Here is a 23,276-nt window from a genome sequence, read left to right on the forward strand (position 1 = left end):
CGTTTTTTTCTGAAACAACTGAGGCCGTTACACCAGAAATCACCGGACTAAGAAAGAAATCAACTTTTTGTCCAACAGGACCCAAAGTTCCCAAGGAGATCTCCACTTTTGAGAGAACCATTTTATCAGGGATACAGGCAATGGAAAGTAAAAAAAGTTTCGTGAGGTTCAACTTAGCCAAAAAGGAAAAAGATGCCCTTATTGGCCTGCAAAATGATAGATCTATCGTAGTGAAGCAGGCGGACAAAGGTGGAGCAGTTGTCCTTTGGGATGTTAATAAATATAAGAAGGAGGTACTCCGTCAATTGGGAGACGTGACCTGTTACCGGAAAATCACAAAAGATCCAACTAAAGAACTACAAGACCAACTATTCCATATCATAGAGGAAGGCTTTACACAAGGATTCGTGGGACCAAAAGAGCGCCTGTTCCTGAAAAATATGAACCCAAGGATACCGGTCTTCTATGCTTTACCCAAACTCCATAAAAATGAATTGGACCCCCCAGGACGACCCATAGTATCTGGTTGTGAATCACTCATTGAGCCAGTGGCTCAATATATTGACTTTTTTCTGAAACCATTCATCAAGTTGATTCCGGCGCATTTGAAAGACACCACTGCTTTCTTGAATAGAATTATATCCGTGCATTTCGACAAAACTACACAATTGATGGTTACAATGGATGTGGTATCACTCTACACCCAAATCCCACAAGATCAAGCTTTGGAGGCTTTAGAGTGGTTCTTAAATTTAAGAGAACGACCAGTACAAGTCCCCACGGAATTTCTCCTTTCATTGGCTAAGTTTGCACTATCAAAAAATTACTTTTCCTTTAACTCCGAGTTTTTCTACCAAATACGAGGCGTGGCCATGGGTTGTCCTTTCGCACCGGAGCTGGCAGTTTTATACATGGGTTTATATGAAAATAATTTCATATATAACAACAACCCGTTTGCTGCTAACATTTCCAACTACATGCGTTACATCGATGACATTTTCTTAATTTGGACTGGTACACAGCGATCACTTGACGATTTTATCTGTTGGCTCAATGGAAGATCAAATGATATCAAATACAGTTGTATCTCGTCAAACGATTCAATCACTTTTTTGGACGTCAAGGTAGTTGCTTCTGATGGAGAGCTCGAAACCACACTTTTCAGAAAAGATACAGATCGAAATAAGGCCCTTCATTTCACGAGCAATCATCCTCGCAGCCTAAGACAAAATCTACCCTATGGTCAGTTCTTGCGAATTCGCAGGAACTGCACCAAAAAAGAAGAATATTTCATGCATGCAAATAAGTTGAGAGACCGCCTCCTAGAGAGGGGATATCCAAAGAAATTAATCAAACATTCTTTAAAAAGAGCTTGGTGGACACCAAGAGAGACATTGCTGGAGCAAAGGATTAAGAAGAAGGGAGACAGATCGGTCTGTGTGACAACATTTTGCCCTAACAGCCACCAACTCCGCAAACTCATCTTGGGAAATTGGCATTTAATCAAGGACCTCCACGAGGATTTTTCGAGACCCCCGATGTTTGCGTTCAAAAAGGAGAAAAGTGTAGCGAACTACATAGTACGTGCTGCCTTACCGAAAGAAGAACAACGCACATTGAGGAGTATGCTCAACCTACCACCAGTTTTGGGGCACCACAAATGTGGAACATGCATAAACTGTGACCAGACCATAGAGGGCGATGTTTTTTCATTCAACACCACGCATTGGAAACATAACACATTCAGCAATTGCAAAACAAAGAATGTCGTTTATGCAATAGTCTGTCCGTGTCCCAAACTGTACATTGGGAAGACAACGCAGGAGGTGCGACAACGCATTACGCAGCATAAATCGCGGATCAGACGTCGAGTTGAGAATGCCCCTTTAGTCCATCATTGGGTATCTCATTCACACAGTGAGACAGATCTGAGATGGACAGTTTTGTCCAAAATTGAAAGAGATCCACGTGGGGGTGATCTTGAAGCCCAATTAAGCCGTCGCGAGGCATTATTAATTATGAAATATAACACGGCTATCAATGGCCTGAATGAAGTCGCTGAGATCTTCAGACCAATTGGATAATGAAAAAAGACATTTGTCCTCTGTCGCTGTCCCTTCATCTTGGGCCTGCCTGGGTCTGCTGCTTCCATTGATATACGATCAATAATTGATGGAGAACTCCGATCACTCGTTTTGGGGATGTTCGCCCCGAATCTTTTGTGCGTAGCAAAGGTATTGCTCTTAATATACAGACACAACTGTAAAGAAGAAGGTTTAAGCTCATCACCCAGAAGCCACTCATTTTTATCATCAGCATTCCAAATTCAAAACATTGTTTCCCATTTCTCCAGCCACGTTTTGATTATACACACCTGCAGGTTCGTCAAGCACAAAACTACATGTCCCAGGAAGCTTTGCGCTTCTTAGAGTGCTAATGAAAGCTACTGGCAACCATTACCCACAAGGCTCTGTGCTTCCTCACTCGTGGATTGACAAAGTTTTGGACGGATGGAAAATGCTCTCCCGGTAAGCCTTTAGGGAAACGGGGATTAGTCATTCCTAGGAGACAGGAGCGCTGAGACGTCAGGTCGTTTTGGTTACTTACTTAGTTTGTTTCGTTCGCCTTTTCAGATTCCGGCGCGGGAAAAGCATCTGGAAGTAGACCGCAAGACTTATTCAAGTAAGTTCTTGACTGAACACAGCTGACTTTGGTCCAGTTTTTCAAATGCGCATGTGTACAATCGTTCAGAGTGGCTAAAGAAACGATAATAGCAAACGATACTCATCTCGACCTCTCCCCCTCTCCCTTTAGATACATAAGGATTCAATTGTTGGTAGCCGGATAAAAGGATACGTTCCCTTCTTGCAGTAAGTTGAGCAAATATCTCTCACCTTTGTCTACAGTCCGTTGTGTGTCATGTGTCATGTGTTATTTGTGTAGTCCTAGTCAGTGAAGTCAATTTTAATCTAGTTGGTTTTGGTACTGTTTTGGTTTAGGTCCCTCTGGATTGGAAACGATTTGCATCCACTTCAGGCAGATAGATTTTCACGCTTTAAGGTTGGTTTTGCTAAGCCCTGTGTAGTGCTCTGTAGCTTTTCTAAGTCGAAATTCACATTCTAAATCTTTGTCATTGTTCATTGCAGAAATTGGTTGGTCCTGAGGAGAACCCTTAAATTCTGGGGTTCGAAACGCGTCGACCAGTTCTCATTCTCCTTGTGTTGCACCGCTTTCAAAATATTTTTCTCTTTTGTGAAGTCTATAAAACAATTGGTCATATTTATTGTGGACAATATAATAATGAAATGTTGTCTGAACATTCAAACTGAGTTGTTTTTGATGGTACAAGGGAAAGAAGGTCACCACAAGGATTTTGTTTTTGAATGTTTGTTGTGTATGCATGAGTATAATGGCCATGAGTGTTTGATGATGTTTGTACATACTTTTTATTTTTTGTTTCCAGGGGATTATTAATTGTTGGTGATTATAATATATGTTTTGTAAAAAAATGTTTGTAGATAAGACCTTAGCGCAACAAAAGAAATTTCTTTGCGCAAAATTATGCTTTTAAATATGAAATAAATTCAAATCATTTCCATTAAATAATAAGGAAATTCATAAAGCCCTCCTTTTGAGTTTCATTTCTTTCCAGGAGTCAGTAAAGTATTGTGTTGAAGATTCTCAGCTTGGACTACTTGCTTTGTTTTCTTGTATTTTTGGCTCAGTTCAGCTGAGTTTTTTGAGCCACAACCCAGTGTTGTTTTCTGTCTTACGATTGTAGCAGTTCATATCTCTTGCATGAGAAATGACTATTCAATAAACCCTTTTTATTGAAATGCCCATCTCTCTATTTCTGTGCAACTCTGTAGAAACAAAGCATGCACGATTGACTGAGTGAAACTGTTATCTATTGTTTCCACGATTCTGAGATTGTTCCGACTCTAAGGGAAACAAAGTTGTCATGTTTATGCGGTTATCAGAAACTAATCCCTTCTTGTATATTCAAGAAGTTTCCAGTGACCTCTGAGTGAGCTGGCACACACAAGTATTTAAGTTTAATGTACTCGATAGAGACATGCTGACCTCAGTCCTATGTCAAATCTATAGTGTATATTATTACAATGTGCAGAGCCTATCAGGGATATAGGAACTACACTACAACTCAAAGGCATTTAGGGGTATAAATGTAAGAGCTAAAACCCCCGAGCTCAAGACTGAAATCCAGATTGAAAAAGGATTGAAGCTACTTTGTGATCAAGAGGAACCTCTGCCAAAGAAGAACAGCTGAAGAGACTGAAGAGAAGGACTGCCCTTGCTGTGTGTTCTGGGGCTGGCATTCAGTTTGCTGATTTGACTAAGGAGAAGACAAGGGACTATGCTGTGTGCAGTGTTCCCCTGGTTGTGAGGACTTTGCTGTGTGCTGTGTCCTGAAGTAGCATGTCTCCAAGGCCCGTGGAGTGCTGGTCGCCTGTTTTAGAAACACAGGAACATAAAGGTTTCCAACCGTGTCTCAGTGACGCTGTGTGTGTGGTGCTTTTACACGCCTGAGACTATTGTGTGGTTAGTGGTACTGCTTAAGAGGTGCCCCGCTGATCGCATTGCCCCTGCAGCGTGAAACATTATCCATACTGCTGCCTTGCTGTTTGTGGTTCGAGCCATCATCGTAACTAAGACTATGAGTGAGGATCACTGCCGCTGACCCAAGCCGCAACGTGCCAAAGGATTGCTTGAATCTAAAGACTGTGTCTCAGCGACGCTGTGTGCATGGTGCTTTTGCACGCCTGAGACTGCCGTGTGGTCCATGGTACTGTTTACGAGGTGCCCCCTGATCGCATTGCCCCGCAGCGTGAAACATCGTCCACGCTGCTGCATTGCTGTTTGTGGCCTGAGCCGTTATCATAAGTGAGGCTGTGAGTAAGGATCACCGCCACCGGCCCGAGCCGCAACTTGCTAAAGGATTTCTTGAAGCTACGGAATCTACAAGGTGAAAGGAATTGTGATCATTGTTCGTGAGAGGAATCTGCCCTTTTTTTTTGTTAGTCCTCATAACACCACCGATTGGCACAAGAGGAGACACCCTTCATAAGTACCCAACATTGGCTATAAAGTTGTCAGAATTTCTGGGTTGATTATTTCGAGATTTTTTGCTGCCCTCCCAGTTACTGAAACAGAAGGGTGTAATCATTGGACAAGAAAAAAGGTCTTCAAAATGTTAACAGATTCCATAGCCTGAGATTACTTTTATCCAGTTCTCTAAACCAACTGACAGTGTTTTTTTTCAGGATTGCCATGAAGGGGCCTCCACTTGGGTCCACACTTTACATATTTCTCTTCTTGCTAGTAGTACTAAATAAAAAATCAGATAGTGACAGTTCGCTTGTAAGTCAAGCTTATCTTTATCATGCTGGACTATCTCAAACATAATTAACTCAGGGCGTACCTCTATGTCGACCGCCACGGAGCGCGATATAGACATACAAACTGCCGACCAGAATCGTCCCAGCTTTGGGCAGATAGCAAACATGTGCACATCATAAGCATTTTTGCTGCCACATCGCTTACACCTTGAATCTGTACTTCCTTTTATCTTCTGCAGCTTTTTTGGAGTCTAATAGATTCTATGTAGAGTAAAAAAGTGATTTTTCTTTAAGTAGCCGGTTTAACCACCCGATAAAGTGTAATACATGATACTTGCCATAAATCCGCCAGCTCTGCTTCCAGCAAGCTTCCATCCCATGCGCTGTGTGGTAATTTCATATCTGCCAGTTCTGCATCCAATAGAAGATGAAACCAAAATGCCACCTCTTTTTTCCTTGCCACTGTGATCTGAAGTTCCAGCTCTAGCTGGTCTGAGTCTCTATCAAACCCTTTCTGAGTCTTAAACCAGGAGTTAATCTGGTAGATTTTAAATCTAGATATTGCTCCGTTTGTCTTATCATGCCAATAGCTCCAGGTTAGCTTTTGCCCACCATCTATCAAATGACCCCACTGCCTGACATCTGACTTTTTTAATGGTTTAGCCAAGCTATCTAATAGGCATTCCAGGGTACCAGGAGAATCCCAAATAGGCGACAACCGGCTGTAATAAGGAATACCCAGCCTGGATCTTATCTCGTACCAGGTTCTTGCTGCTGACTGAATGCATTTTAATCTAACTTTTTAAAAATATTTTGGAGCTCCATATTTATAAGAGAAGCCCTCCTCAGACAAACCCACCAGCATGGCTTTAAACATAGCCCCTATAAGAGATTCATCCGGTCTTTTTAGAAGCATCCTATTATTTTTTAATTGGAACGCCCAGCAATAAATTTGAAAATCAGGGAGACCTAAACCCCCCACTCCTACTTTCCGTCTCAGCTTCTTCCAGGAGAGCCGTATTCCTCTACTAGCCCATATGAAAGAAGAGATCTTCCCTTGCAACTTCAAAAGTGTCTTTTTTTCAAATTGCAACGGAATATTATCAAAGAGAAAGGTGAGCTTTGGCAGAATGGACATTTTCACCAAGTTGATTCGACCATAGATCATCAGAGGAAGATTCTGCCAATTCTTTAATAATACATTTATCTCCTTTCCTACTCTTTAACAGCCGCTAACTTCCCAAGATCTTTAATAATTTTGACCCCCAGATATCCTATTTCTTCAACATATATTATTTCTTCACTATCTTGATTCCAAATCATTACTCTGTTTTTTTCTTCATTTGCCGCATACCCCGCCAATTTACCGAATTCTCTTACTTCTGTCATAAGATGTGGAAGAGTTGATATTACATCTGAAGTATAAACCATGAGGTCATCCGCATAAAGCGAGATCTTTCTTGAATAGCCCCCAATTTTAAAAGTTTTAATTTCTTCGTTTAACCTTAAACTCTGGGCGAAGGGCTCTATATATATATCAAATAATGCAGGAGACAGAGGACATCCCTGTCTTGTCCCCCTCTCAATTCGTACAGAGCAAGACAAACCATTATTAACTAGAATCTTAGCTGTTGGTACTCTATAGATTTTAAAAGTAGCGTCTATCATATTTTTGATCAAACCAAAATGCTCTAATGTGATCTTTAAATAGCTCCAATTAACGCAATCGAATGCTTTTGCAGCATTTAGTGTAACAATTGCGAGGGGAGTGTTATGTGTTATAGCTAGATCTATAGAACCTTTCAGGGAATAGTTAAGTTCATTCATATATCTCTCCGAAATAAAGGCTTTTTGGCAGCCGCGGTCCGTGGAGGGAGTTCCGTAGGGCGGAAAGGCGGGGCGGGGGAGGGGCATGGTGGGGGGTACTAAACACCGGAATATGGATAATTGGAGGTAAGTAAACAATTAAATAAATAAAACGAATTTCGAAGCGCGCGCTGCATCGCATTTTGTGATGCAGCGCGCGCTACGAAATTTGTTTTATTTATTTAATTGTTTACTTACCTCCAATTATCCATATTCCGGTGTATAGTACCCCCTACAATGCCCCTCCCCCGCCCCGCCTTTCCGCCCCACGGAACTCCCTCCACGGACCGCGGCTGCTTTTTGGTCTTGATGGATCAGCTGCCCCATAACCTTGTTCAGACATGCCACCAAAACCCCAGAGAAGATCTTATAATCATTCTTAAGTAATGAAATTGGGCAAAATAATTGGCAATGTGTCAAGTTCTTGCCTGGTTTCGGAATCAAGGAAATAACTGCATCATTCCATGACAGCGGAATTGGGCCCCTGTCTATCAATATTGAGTTAAATTGTTTGAACTACACCGGGATAATTTCTTCCCGTAATATGGAATATATTTCAAAGGGAATGCCGTCGAGGCCTGCAGCCTTGCCTTTTTTTTGCTTATTCATAATATCCAGGATTTCACTTCCATCTATTTCTCGTCCCATATATAGGGCTTGAGCTTCGGTAAGTTTGGGAAGCTGCTTACTTACAAGCCATTCTTGTATTTCTTGTTCAACTACCTCTAGGTTTTCTGTATATAACTCCTGGAAGAAGTTAGTAAACGCATCTCTGATTTTCTCACTCTCCTCAACCAGGAGCCCAGACTCTTCCACTAGGATCTTTCCTATAAAATGTTGATTTCTGTCTAACCTTGTTTTTCACACCAGGAGCTTCCCACAACTCTCCCCATGTATAATATCTTTGGATCTGCTCACCTTCCATTGCTGGGTAACTTTTTCCTCCGCCATTGTTCTAAACTTCAACCTTGATCCTTCCAACTTAACTGCCCACTCCTTTCTTTCTCTTTTCGACCCTTTATTCTATTTTAATAGATTTTCTGTTATACCTATGTCCTCCTCTATTTTATTAAGTTGTTTTTTCTCTTCCCTGGCCCAGTGTACTGTTAGACTTTTAACAGTACCTCTTAACAATGCTTTAAAGGCATCCCATACTGTGTGCACCAGAGCGGAGCCTAGATTGTGGGAAAAGAATATCTCCGTATCTGAGCACACCTTCTCTGTTAGCGAGGGCTGTAATAAAATCCTTCTGTTCATTGTCCACCTACCTTCTGTGTAAGTGTCTCTTCTCTCAATTTTTAAAAGCAGTGCTGCATGATCTGAAAGATGTATAGGCCGATGTTTTATCCCTACTACAGACTCTGCTTCCTTTTTATCCATAAACAGGTAGTCTATTCTTGTGAAGTGGCTGTTCTTTTTACCATGGAAAGAGTAACCCCTACATTTACCCTCAACTTTAAGATAAACATCACATAAGTTAAAAATTTCCATAATATCCTTCAATTATGTCCTCGTCTTAGGGGAGGTAATTATAGCCCTGGGTGATGACCTATCAAGCTCATTATCCAGAAGAATATTAAAATCTCCTCCAAGGATAATGGGGGATTGATAGTCAAACAAATTAGAAAAGAGTTTGTTAAGAGGTGTTACATGATCTATATTCGGGCCATAATAGCTTGCTAGGGTATACATCACAGAGGCAATTTGGATCTCAGCTATTATCCACCACCCACCGTCATCTGCTCTATATCTAAGAAGATTAATCCCTGAGTTTGCCCTTAATATTATTACTATCCCTTTAGTACAATGAGCTTGATCAGTAGAAACCCACCCTCCAATCCATCTTTGCTTAGAAAGGAATTCCTTGCATTCCTGTCTCAGAAGGTGTGTCTCCTGAAGCATTATTATTTGGGCATTTTGATCTTCTAAATACTGCGCTATTATTCTCTGTCTTCTTTTCACCCGCAACCCATTCACGTTCCAACATAAAACCGATAGAACTTTTTTACTCATAATTTACAACTACCCTCACGGGTCTTAATTCTTAAGGAATTATAAGAGGTGCTCCATAGCTGACTTGAGGACATCATCGTTTTCCCGCTTTTTTTCCCATGCTCCCCACCCTTAGTGACCCCCCCTGTGGAAACCCTCCCCAAAAGATATATTTTGTAGGCATCCCCACTGCCTACCGAGCCTATACAGAGGGAGAGCCATATAGCCTATATAATCATCACTTTTACGCCTTTACCCACCACCCACACTCTAACTATTATTTTAATTCCCAAGCTTAATTTCTTGAATAAATTTATCTACCTCGGCTGGATCTGAGAAGTTATGCATTTTGTTTTGCCACATCACTTTTAAAAATGCCGGAAACCTCAATTGTATGGTTGCCCCTTGTTTCTTTAGTTTTTCCATCCTACTGACCAGCTCCCATTGTCTGTCAGTAGTCTCTGTTGAGATGTCCAACCTAATTCTGTAGGAGTCACCCATTGCATGTAGTGCTTTTTCCTTTAATGCCAGACTCAGAATTTTCTCTTTTACTGAAAATGAAAAAAACTAACCAAGATTTTTCGTGTTTTTTTCCGACCAGGGTGTAATTTAAAACGACCCGCTGGTTTCCTGCTTCTAAGTTTAGCGGAGCAACCTCCTGTGAAAACAAACTACTCAACAACTTTATCACATATGATTTAATGTCAGATCCTTCCAACCCTTCAGCCACACCCAAAATTCTGATATTATTTCTCCTGGCATTATTTTCCAACCTTTCAAGCTTTTCTGAAAGAAATCTCTCTCTTTGTTTTAACTGCTCCACTTCTTGCGTCGTTGTTTGGGCCTTAGCCTGCAAGTCTTGGAGCCCTAGCTCCAAATCTTTTGTTCGTGTAGCAAGGCCTTCTATTTCCTATTCTAAACCCCAACAGGTCCCCTGAATTTCTTTCTGGTTGGCCTCTGAAATGTTGAAGCGTTCCCTCATTTCGCTGGAGATGCGACTTAGCATCTCCTGTAACGCATTCTTATTATCAGAATTATTGATTTTCTCACCCGTTCACACAAAAGCAGTTACCCCCGGACCTCCTAAACATTCTGTCAAAATATCTTCTCCCCCATCGCCACCAGCATCAGGGGATGGTCCCTCCATACTCAGGGGCAAGAATCTATTCTGTGTTGAAACAGTTCTAAGTACTGAGGGGGTGTCAGATTCATTAGTAGGAACAGTCTCTTTTGAGGGTTTTGCTCTGTTTTCCTGCTCAGGGGTATTTTTTCCATCCATACCCTCAGTGGAAACCTCTGTACTAAATGTATCAATCCTCTTAAAGTAGGATATGAGAGAGGGAGGAATCTGCCCAAGATCATCAACGAAGGAGAAGGCAGCACCGTAACCCATCCGGGTACAATGTCGCCTAGCAACAGAGCCACAATGTGATCGGGATCGCCCAGCAGGAAGTCCGATGAGTGGGGAGAGAGAGAGAGCGAGGCAGTGCACCCCCCAGGTACGGCTTGGATGCCGCAAGCGTGTCTGACCTGGGGAAGCGTGCAGGAGGAGTATAGGAGTGCTCTGAGCTCTCGCCCGCTGCACCGCGTTAAAGGTGCTGAGTCCCAGAGCAGCCCGTACCTGCCCAGCAGGACCGGGGCCCCCCTTTAAGCCTATGACCGTTGTCTCTGCTGTTGGGGTCTAGTGGTACCCGAGTTGACCACGCAGATTGCATTACAAACCGCATTATTATTGCATTACGAACTGCCTGATTTTTGCATTACGAACCGCATTAATATTGCATTAGGAACTGCCTGATTCTTGCAGTACGAATCACATTAATATTGCATTACGAATTGCCTGATTCTTTCATTAAGGACTGTTTTATCACTGCATTACGAAACTGCATAGCATTGCATTAGGACTGCATTAGAGATCGTGAATTGCTCTTTAATACCGTAAGAACCTACAAGTGATTGCTGGCCTAATACCCTGCCAAGTGAATTATTACGAATACGAATATGTTGGTTTTCTATCGTTTCGTCTCATCATATTCCTTTTTATAAAGATATCGCTTTTTTATGAAACCAGTGGGGTGTCCATTTGTTGTGTTATCACTGTCTTACTGGGAGTGAGGTTGCACATACTTTACACATTGCCTTGGACATAAGCCTGGCTGCACGTGCCAAGCTACCAGGGGGTGAGCAGAGGTTATCTAAGGGTGTGTCCCTTCTTACCCTGACTGGAAGCAAGGGTCCCTATTTGAACTAAGGTACCTACCTCAGCCAACTAGAGACCCCCAGTTCTAACAGCTCTGCTGAGTCACATGTTCACCTTCTCAGCCAGAAATCCACCAGGTCTCAATAAATCAAAAGAAAGGCAACACGACAGGCACCCAATGAAGTGTGCAACAGAAATGTCAGTAATCTGTGAAGATAACACAATACACTACATTGCTGGTAAACATGGCACATGCACACATGACAACTAGTGCAAAATGTGCAAACATTTGTCATTAGGGATGTATTGGGCACACCTAGAAGTTTGGTGTTACCAATACCCATATAACATCTACCCTTGTCTTGCATCAAGTAATTGAGAGATGCCATGTCCATGCCTACTGTAAAAAAAAAGTAGAGCAGTTCACAGAATGCTCATGCCAATAACCTTTCATCTAACGGATGTCGCATAAAATCCTGCTAAACTGTCAAACACAACAGCAAAGGTCCAGAATGTCTACCTCCACCCCTTATGTTCCTTTCATACCTCTACTCACTATGTACCAAAGGATGTGGAATGTACATATCATACCTCCTACAATGACACTTTACTCTGTCCCAGCAGGTGGATCCCGCACTACATCTGGTGAGACACAAGATACTGACCAGAGTCCAGCTCCACCCCAGGATCGAGCCAACAGTGATACGGAATTTCCTGCAAATACAGACATTGAGGACCTACCTGGCCCTGCTAGACAAAAATGTCATGTTCAGAACATGTTTGGAGAGGGTACATTTGACAATGCCAAAATCAGTAGTAATGTTACAAATGCGTCAGTGAATAAACTACCCCACAATAGGAGATCACTACATTAACCAAGCACAGGTACATTCCAAACAAGAGTAGCAGTATCTGGTGGAATGCCATAAACATTTGCCAGTGGAGTTCCACAAGCTCAGTGGCATTCAATGATGAGACACATGAACACCTTCACCCAGCTCATGCACATTGAGGACTAAACTAATGTGAAGAGAAACCAACAGGTTTTGTCCAAGCTATCAACTTTGTGTAGTTGAACACGATGGTACACATATTTTCTAGGACCACCACACAACAGGGAAGAAATCCAATGGTGTATCACCAACTTCCATCCTATTGCTGTGCAAGCTGCCTTGGTATTGGAGTCATACACCAAAATTCTGTGCCAGGCATTCCCATGAACATACCATGTCCAATTTGCACTACAGTACAGCATCTTACACCTGCTGATGTCACTACTTTGAAAAGTCCAAATGAAAATGCCATGGCGAAGGTACCTACAACAGCCAATACACAAAGCAACTTCAACAATGTGTGACTGTGTCATAAGCTCCTCCACAAACAGATCTGCAAAGAGTCGCCCACATCTGTACACACCAAACGGTCAACCATCAATGACTTCCTCACAGCTGCACAACCACGGTAACTGTAACTATCACAGTCATGACACCTCTCAGCATACTTACACTCAAGGGAAGAAGTTGTTGAGCTGTTGACCCATGCTAACACCTCCCTCTTCGCCACTATTATCATCACTGCTCATTTCAGGGTCCTCACCCAGGGGCTCTTGCTGGTCTCCATCCTCTCCAATCAGAGGGATGTTCCTGCACAATGCGAGGTTGTGGAACATGCAACAGGAGAAGGCAATCTGACACACCTCCCTGGGTGAGTAGAGGAGGGCTCCTCCAGACTAACCCAGACATTGGAATCTAGCCTTCAGCAGCCCAAAAGACTGCTCCACTGGCCTTCATGTTCTACCATGGCCCTGATTGAAGCAGACTTCCTCTGGCGTTGTTGGATCCCTCAGCGGGCCAACAAATATAGCCGGTTGACATACGCTGGGTCACCTAGATGGGAGACACACAGATGGGCATTTATGATTCAGAAACCTGCAGAAGTTGCCACCAGACATAACACACACAGAGGTTTGACACATTTCACTCACCAACAAGCCAGGTCCTCTTCTGTTGTAGTTGTAATATCAACTGGGGTATGGTGCTGTTCTGCATTATGTAAGAGTTATGGGTGGATCCTGAGTATTATTCAAAGAGGTGTGAGATGTATATATTCACTAGACATGCCACTTGCACATTAATGGAATGGAAGTTCTTCCTGTTCCTATACACCTGTTCACTGGCTTGCAGATATACTAGGGCAATATGTGTGCCATCAATAGCTCCAACTACATATAGGATGTAACCTATGGCATAAAAGTCTCCCTTCACAGTGGATAAATCTTGACATTTGAGAAACTGAATGTGGCTATCCATGTGTCTCATCCACGCTGACAGCACATCACATAGCACTATACTAGACATAGGTTGGGACATTCCTCCTGATATGGCCACCGTGTATTGAAATGAACTAGTGGCCAGGAAGTGCAGTGTGGCCATAATTTTCACTGTTGGTGTCAGAGCTGTAGGGTAGGTCTGACAAGGATAAAAGTGAGGCTCCAACTGGTAACATAGATCCTGTATTGTCTTCTTATTGAGGCAAAACTTGCTGATGACATCTCTTTTTTCCATAGTAATTAGGTCTGGGAAGGGATGGAATACTGGAGCCATCCTTCTTCCCCCACTGCCAGGGTTCCTATGTGTAGAATGGAAACAGTTATTGATGGTGGTAACACAGTCCACACTAACTCATACCAGGATACAGCCAACAGTCATGCAATTAATAGTAGTGCATTTGTGAGCAGTGTACAGCATTACACATCATGTATGTATGACAGTAGGCATACATACATACCAAGTTCAAGTGCGAGGAAAGTGGAAGAGATGTATGACAAATAAGCAGATGAAAAATTTGTAACATTGAGCACTGTTGTGTGAGAGCCCTTCACAGATGGCACACAGCATAAGGCATTACATACTCATATGAGATATATACAGGATTCATCCTTATGTATTGGTTGCACTGCCATCATTACAAAATTCACCTATCTGCCCCAATCTGCACTATATGAGTCTGTAACAGCAATGAACATCATACATAATCATCTAAATTGGAGGACACCATTATATTGTGTAGTCTGCATTGCATACATTACCACCGTCACTGCTGGAGTACCCAGCCCCGCGTTAATCTTCTGTTCAAGTACACTCATGTACAGCACTGATGTGTGATAAATGTTATGGGGAGAGGAAGGGTGTCATACATCAGATGTTGTGTATATATTCAAATGTTGTTTGGGAGACACACATCCGAATCACCATACAATGAGGTAATGAGGACTGAAATGGTAGAGGCCTCATCACCACATAGTGACTTTCAGGATTCCCGACCGACAGTGCTTTCAAACCACACGGTAGGCGTGTTCAGCCACTTTGGCCACAGGCTGAATAATGTTATTGTGACTGTTGCGTTTCAAGTGATGTGTCCGACAACAGTGGAGACCGCCTATGTGGATGTCAGACATCATCAATGGGGCCGGCTTATTCTGCAACTACCGGCTGATTTGAACCACGTGGTAAGCATGTTCAGCCACGTCAGTCATATCCATAGGCTGAAGAACGTTATTGTGACCAGTGCGATTCAGAGGATGTGTTCGATGATAGTGGAGACCGCCTATGCGGATACCCGACATCAGCAATGGGACAGGCTTATTCTGCAACTGCCAACTGATCATCTGAATTGCACGGTAGCCTTGTTAAATCACGGCAGTCACAGCCATAGGCTAACGTTGAAAACTGCAGCCGCCATCGTCCAATGTTGGTGGCTGTCTTCACCAAAGGCAGTCTATGTGGCCTACATATACCTTGCATTTTGGACAACATATCACTTGTCTCCAGACACTGTTTATGACTACAACTTCCCATCACCTGCTGCTGTTTGCCACCTCTGGGAGCACTCATCATGCGCACTAAAGAGGTGAAGGCCCATCCCTTCACTCCAGAGGAGCTTGTAGTGCTGGCTGACGAGGTCCTTCCCCCACTTTGGCAGGCTCAATGGCTCATCAGAGGTACCTATAAGTTTCGAAAGTACACATTGCGCCCTATTTGACTGCTTACCTTCTGATCCAATTGGCTTCAATGTGCCTAAGAGTGTGTGCATTATGTGAATTGCATACATTGCATAACCCTTACATGGGGAACACATGTAAAGGCCTATGAGCCCCAGGTGTTTGTGGAGAGGAGACCTAGATTCGAATGAGTGAAGTGGTTGATTTTCACTTGTGTTACATGCATGTCTCTATGCAATAACTCTAAATCATGGTAGCTACATTGACTTGGATAGACACATTATGGTATATGTGCATTGGTCTGTTTAAGAATCTCACCATGAACCATGTCTGCATACTGTAATAAGAAATAGAGGATGGAAGGATGATATTATCCAATTTTACTGTCCCACTGTCCACTCAGCCCACATCAGACTTTGCACAACAGTTGAATGTGAGATTCATCCAACTCCCAGACACCTACTGAGTGCCACTCAACTATATGTTCACATATAGGATTGGTAGAGCATTTGAATAATCAGTTAAGAGTGGTGGATTTGTGAGGTACATTTTGGTTACTTAGTCTCAGCCTACAGGGAAAAAGGCCTGACTGTGGGAAGAGAAGTGATGCAAATGGTCATGTTCCTGTAGCCCAGCTGCTCTTTTGATGTTCCCATACACAATATTCAGTAACCCAAACTACATTCATAACTGGCATTTGGCTAATATGAGTGATGGTGACTGAGGTGAATGCTCTCACCTGATAGTTATTTACATTGACCAACAATGTCAATGTGTGTCCATCACTAATGACTTTCCCCAACTCACACAGATCTGTTGACAGTTTATTAATTGAATAGCTTCCAGTATACTTCCTGACTGCACATCTGAAACATGTACAGGGAAGATGAAGGGTCACTGTTGGTGAGAGACTGAGGTGTGGATCACATGTTTAGAATTCCCACTCAAAAACCACATACACATGTAAAGTTAGTGTCTTCCCTGTTACAGTGGCACATGTGACTAAAGAAGTGTCCTGTGAAAGTAGTACAAATTTGAGGGTCTTTTGTCCTGCTCACAAGGTATTTCATTTGAGAAGTCCACATTTCTTCACACCCCTAAAGAGATGTAGCTCTGAGTGTCACACATACCAGACCTTACCATTAGACCTTGTAAGGTGTGTAAAGCTATTTTACTCTCCACTATGTATCATTAGCATCAATGCACTAGGCCTGGCAGTTAAGGTATCTGGACAGTCATGCACAGGTAGTCTACACTTTAGCATTTCCAGTGTACTGTGTGTCATGGTACCTCATATCACATTCCATCTAGGATTTCCCTAGTCAACATGATGTTAGTGGGCTGCCTCAGTCTATGCCATAACCAGGTTTGATGTTAACCATCAAATGAGCAGAAGTGGCCTGTTCCATGCTTTAGCTGTGCTTAGCATGTGACATGGACACATGGACAGTGTTGCAGATAGTTTTATCTATGTGCTAGATGGCAATCTATTTTGTACCTACCATACAATTGTCCTCAAATCTTCTTCTAGAAACTGTTGCTACATCTCTTGCATCCATACATATCAATGCCCATCAAAAGAAGGCCATTTGGAAAGCCAATACCCAGAAGGTGTGGAACCTGGGGTCCCCAACCAGCTTAGTGCCCACTGCCGTAACAGTGAGGATGACCTCTGGTGCTGGGATCGAAAGCTTGTAGAGATCCAGTTGGGGCTGGCCCCCAAAAGCAGAAGGGCTATGAACAGAACTTAAGCCCCCTCATGGCCCACTTACTGGAGGTGGCCCACCCATCTCTTCATAGGCAGTTGAGAGCCCAACAGCATTACATTAGGGGTGAGTATTGGCCTGAGTGTTACATTGTGCATGACCAACTAACTTTTGTTACAGGCTGCATTCTTCCCCACAAGCTTGGGTCTGACTCATGTTTCGTGCAATAGGACAGTTGTTGCATGAGTAGGTACAGTAGTAGGTGTATAGTGTTCACCACTAACTATAAGTCATGTTGACAGGAACTGAGCAGAGTCCACTAAAACATGTCTTTCCACTTTTGCAGATCCACATGGCAGTGTGATGTCTCTACATTGGCCCATTATGCCATGTGTGTAAGTGGTCCTACACAGTCCACTTGTAATCCTTGTGTCTGCAGTGCAGCTACCTTACTACTTACTACTGTGTCACATGTGTTGCTGTACCACATACTTGTGGCATGGCATACAATGTCCTCTGGGTGCACAACAACCCCTTGGTGTTTTTGGGAGAGTACAGTATTATGAGTTGGCTAACACCACTAATTCAATCTTTTTGGATGCCTACATGCAGCCATGTGTACCTTTACGTGTTGTACTGTCACAAGTACCGCTGTAGCATACATGATCTGAGGATATAGACAATGTGGACACCAGATGTTTATGTTGGCCAATCTGTACATGACTATATGAGGATGACAATGTGGTCTGATGGCTATATTGCCGACTTTGTTGCTGGAAACCAGGGTTAAAGCCTAGGGGTCGTGTCCACATCCTGTGATTCTGGACAAATCACTTAATCTGCCCGTGCCTGAATGGGTCCTTGTGTAACGTTACCGGTGCTCATGTAATGCGCTCCAATACCTACGGGTCGAGTTCGCGCTATATAAATCTACATTAAAATAAATATATATATATGTATGAATGATGGGCATACAGATTTGGGGTAAGATGAAATAGTGAGTCATACATACCCAATGACACTGATGGATGACATCTGAGAGGTTAAAATGTTTATGTAATGACACACATGTTTGCCGTGTTCCAGTTGTTTCAGCCAATGCTTATTAGCATGTCAATGATAAGGATGTATGCAGAATGTTGGGATTGAACATGTGCATCAGTCTGTGGATGGTGACATGAATTAGGTAGTAATATGCTGACATGTTGGTGTGACATGTGTGCTTCAGCAGTCAGTACTACATAGGTAAATATGTCACAGACACATGGGATGTACTGTGAGTCACCTGCCCTTGTGGAAGCCAATGTGACATTTTCATGGACGGACTCATTTTAATGCCTCTTATATTTCAGTGTCTTTATGGCATTGACAATTGGAATGTAGAAAACGTCTTTTCACATGAACCTATCTTGACTGGGGATGTACCAAGCCAGACCCATGTACAATGCTTATTTGTGGTGATATCTCACACCAATTGGTGCCTATCTGTCGCCATACTACCCTTCTGTACTACATGTGGCACGTAGCTGGGCTGATAATGTGCATCTGTTAACAGCATCATCTGGCAGGGAACAGAAGTGATGATGCAACTTCGGAATGTTAGCAGTGTGGAATGTGCACATCCATGTCACTTGGCACTTCCGAATTTGATGATACATTTCCCTAGGAAGTACCCTGCAGTACTACGTGTAGTAGGTTTGGGACACCTGACCTTTTACTTGTTGCCGAGCCCTGTGAGGATAGTAGTGATGTATTCATGTGGACATTCCATTTGATAACTTGAGGTAATAATGTTATATTACAAGGGCCTAGGTTGAGAGGGTGATGATGTTATCTCTTGATACACACATAAGGGTGAAATATGGACATGCTCACACATGGAATTGGAGCTGAGAGTGAGTCTGACTCCCTGATGATTGACTGTGCTCAGGTCATGTTGCATTACATATTATCTCATGCCAATGTTTGAGCTGATGTACTAATCCCTGTACAAGTAGTTATCAGTGCTAATGTGTAATGTGTAACGTCACTATATGCTTGCCTGATGCTTTTTAGTCAATTGTATTGAATCTATTTCTACTCCTATTAAAGCATCATCAGAGGGCAGTGAAGGAGACAGGCCCAAGACCATAGAGATAGCATCTGGCCACAGTGGTTCCCTACACCGAAGTGAGATAGAGGTGACCAGTGGCCCAGAGGATGAGGGAAGTGCCGGGAAGAGAAGGAAGACAACATTTCAACATCTTTTTCTTTTCCCTGCTCTGTGCGCACTCCCTTATGGGCGACCGACCTGGAACACCATCTGTTACATCCATATCCACCACCACCCCTTACATCTCCATTCTCCCTTCAGCTTCCCAAACTGCTGTCTTGTAACTCCTCTCCTAAGCAGAGGAGAGTCTCCTTCTATCTCCAGGCACCTCAGTCCCTGCCTCTGTTTTCCCTGCTGCTCTGAGTGTGGAGGCCATAGCTATACTGAGGCGGGTGCCTGTGGGTCAAAGTGCAGTGCTAAATGCCCTCCAGGAGCTTGGCAGCAAGCTGACCCAGGCTGTTGCCTACCTGGAGGGCATTGACTCAGGCATGGCAGACCTACAGATGTCTAATCAGGCTCTGGCTTCCACACTAGTGGCAGCCTTCCAAATCTTCCAATATTCTACCAACCCTCCTACCCCTTCTCCATCCACCATCCATCTCCCCAAACCAGTCCAATGCACACCTCAGCAAGCATCGCCTCAACTTCCACATGCACACTCCAGCACAAAGATAAGGTGCAAAAACACAGCACACTCATAGAACAGCCAATCAGTACCCTCACCAGAACATCCAATGACATGCAGACAGATACCAGACCCTAGACCCAGCCGCATCTACTACCAAAGTCACGCACCAACATGCTACAGCCACAACACCACCTACACAGACTAGTGACATCATACAGGCAGACAACACACACATCACCATCCTCTGCCACAACTGACATCACACACCCACATCACCAGCCACAGACACATCACACAAGACCCAGCAGCTGAAACATTCTACACCCATACAGACCTCAAACATACAGAGACATGCATGCACATCATCCACATCCACAGCATAGACCACGCAACCCTCTACCTCCAACACCCAATGCTTCACCTTCACTCAAATCCCTTACCCACTCCTACCCAACACTTCCACTTCCATGTCCACTCCTAAAAACTGTACTCCCACACTACACGACAGAGGAAGAGAGCCAACCCTCCCAAAACCAAAAGGCCCACTTCCCCACCCCACCCCACCCCAAGTACTCGAAGCAGAAGACCAAAAATTCTAAAATTATCCCCCCATACCCTTCACTACCCTTACAGGGTACACAATTCCCTGTATGCTCCTGCCCAGTCCTCCCAATTAAGAACCCAGCCTTCTCACAGATCAACCAAAACCTCCCAATCCTGAGGCCAGCCCTCTCACAGCTCAAACCAACCCTCCTAATCCCAACTTCAGACCAACCTAGCCACCCCAATCCTGAGCCCAGCCTTCCTAAAGAATAATTCACCCCCTCAACCCAAACCCCCACCCACCCATTTTACTCCTCAGAGGCACCAGGACTTCCCATTAGATGCCCCTATCCAGGGGAGTTTTCCTTGGCAGTGATCTGGCAACTTATGTGGACAGCAGTGTGCCAGACCACACTCCATATTTTGGACTGGCCATTGGCCGTTGTGTTTTAACAATTATGTGTTGTGTCAAATATAAAACTTAATTTATTGTTCATGTAGACGTTTGTCCTGCCCTTGCTAATGATGCTAACTGTTGGTAGTGGATATGTAGGTCTGTGAGAGTTTAGTTGTGTTTGTTTTACCATGATAGATGATCCTTTTGCAGTGGTAAGTATGCTCAGCCCTTGGGACAGGTAATGGAGTTACAGAGTCTGTGGCTTATTGTTAAATGTATGCATATCTGGGATGAGAGACTGTTGGGGCAATCACTGCTTTGGCTGGTCTCTGCTATGGTAAGTATGACATCTTGGATTTACCGATGTCCATGTCAGCTAGCTTGCAGTACTACCCGAGATGTAGGGTGGAAGGGTGTTTGATGTCTACACAATAGGTTTTTGTTACAGCACACATGGGAGGTGTAGTCTTATCATAGCACTTTGTTAATTTTGAGGCACATGTCTATCTATGATTTATGTGATGGAGGAGTGCAAGATTTACCGCATGTCCTGTTTGAATACCCAAATCCAACACTAGTCGAGGCCAGACGTATTTAAACCGTATCCGAACTAGATATAATATAATTTCATTTCAAGGCCTTAACTCGCTTTTTAAATTGCCGCTTGATCAATTTTTATGTCATAACCTGTTTAAATTTTTAAAGAGCATTTTAAAATTGTTTTGAAATGATTATCTTATTAATGTTTTATAACAAATGTATTTAAAAAATGTGTTGTTCTCAGTAGAGGACTAAATCAAATAAAAATCTTGAATCTTGGAGGCACATGTGAGCATTTCCATGTGTGTTCTTTCAACCAAAATGTTGTTTCTCTCAGAACAACTGCTGTTGCTGTGATGTTTTTAAGGGACTTGTACTTACACATTAGCCATATGTGCATGCCACTTGGTGGGAACATTTATTGTCCCTATTATACACCATGCCACAGGTCCTATACACATGGAGACATTGGGGCAGGTGCTATGTGCAGTGTGGCCATGGTTTCTTGCTTTTTAGGTGTCCACCAGCTTAGGCTGACCCAAATCAGCTGGAAGTAGTGACAATGTGACCGTCAAATGTCTGAGACTTTAATTTGAGGGTAAGCCATATCGCTGTTTTTCCTTTCTAATGTGAGTTCTGCATGTAAGCTCAGTGCAGTGCATCAACAGTGGTATCTAATCCTACAACTCAGTTTGCATCTACAGGTGACAAGGACAGTTTCTTATGCCGATAGTTGCTAGTAGCCTTAGTTATTTGAAACCCTACTCTGACTCACTCCCATGAAATTATGATGATGCTTCTGTTTTGACCTGGCAACAGTGGGTAGTGACTGTTATAAGTAAGTTTTCTGTAGCATCTGTGGCAGTGGAAGGTGGTACTGCAGCTGATTATCAAATGTTTTACCCCCTGAGGGTGTGTGCAAACATGTACTGTGCACTGGGTACCTTATGAGCATAAGCTTTGGCGATCTGCTGGGACTGATGACGGACATACCCCAGAAAACTTTAAAGCCTGCTACACAACTCACTCTTCTGAAGGTCCCTTGAGCCCACCCAGTACATTCTGTGGGTTCATACTACCTGGGCAGGTCTCTAAGAGGGGCGTACCTTAGGTAATTGTAGCCTTGTCTTATGACACCTTTACAGTGCATTGATGCTTATCCTTGTGTTCCACCTGGTGAGTATTTTGCTGCTTCTGCAATTGCTACCAGATGTCTGATACCAGTGAACTTATACCTAGGCCATTCCAGGACTATTGGCTCTGTGATAGGTTGTGATTTGCATAGGATCAATAGGCTTTGTTGTGTATTTTGGAAAAGGTTATGTTCTGACTGTCAGTCATGATGAATCTCTTTGAATTGACATCACAGGAAATAAAGGGCAGTACTGCTGCTGACGTCATTTGTGGGTTTGTGGATCCTGAGGGTTATGTCTAAATTGGAGATCCGATGGGTACCTGTCTCCTCACATGCTTTTTTGTATGGCTGGTGCTGGGAACTGGCATGACCCAACCCACTGAAAGGTCTGAGGCCCCCTCATGTCTCTCTTCACTACACATGTGTATTGGCAAGTTGTCTCAGCATGATGACTGGGAAACATACAGACAAGGGTAAGGCCCTGCTTTTTGATGGTGGTCCATTGATTTGCTATGGGATCTCAGTAGATGGATCAGTGTGTCCCCCTACCGGTGATTGTGTCCACAACATTGTTCATTGTCATCGAGTATGTACAGCAGCAGCGGGACATGTAATGTTGGATCCATGTCGTAGTAGGATGTATGTAGCAGTGTGGAGGTTGGTTTGGTTTTAGCATTTTCTCCCTCGCTTTCCACAAATTCTTATGAGGTGGTTGGACCTCCATAGCCGCCTCGTTGGAAACACGCATTGTAATTGGGTGAGCATATTGGCTCCAACAGGCCTTTCCAATGCCTGTGGTCGCGAGTTGCTGTCACAATTA

The sequence above is a fragment of the Triturus cristatus genome, chromosome 2_2, assembly GCF_964204655.1.
Source record: "Triturus cristatus chromosome 2_2, aTriCri1.1, whole genome shotgun sequence".
Taxonomy (NCBI): domain Eukaryota; kingdom Metazoa; phylum Chordata; class Amphibia; order Caudata; family Salamandridae; genus Triturus; species Triturus cristatus.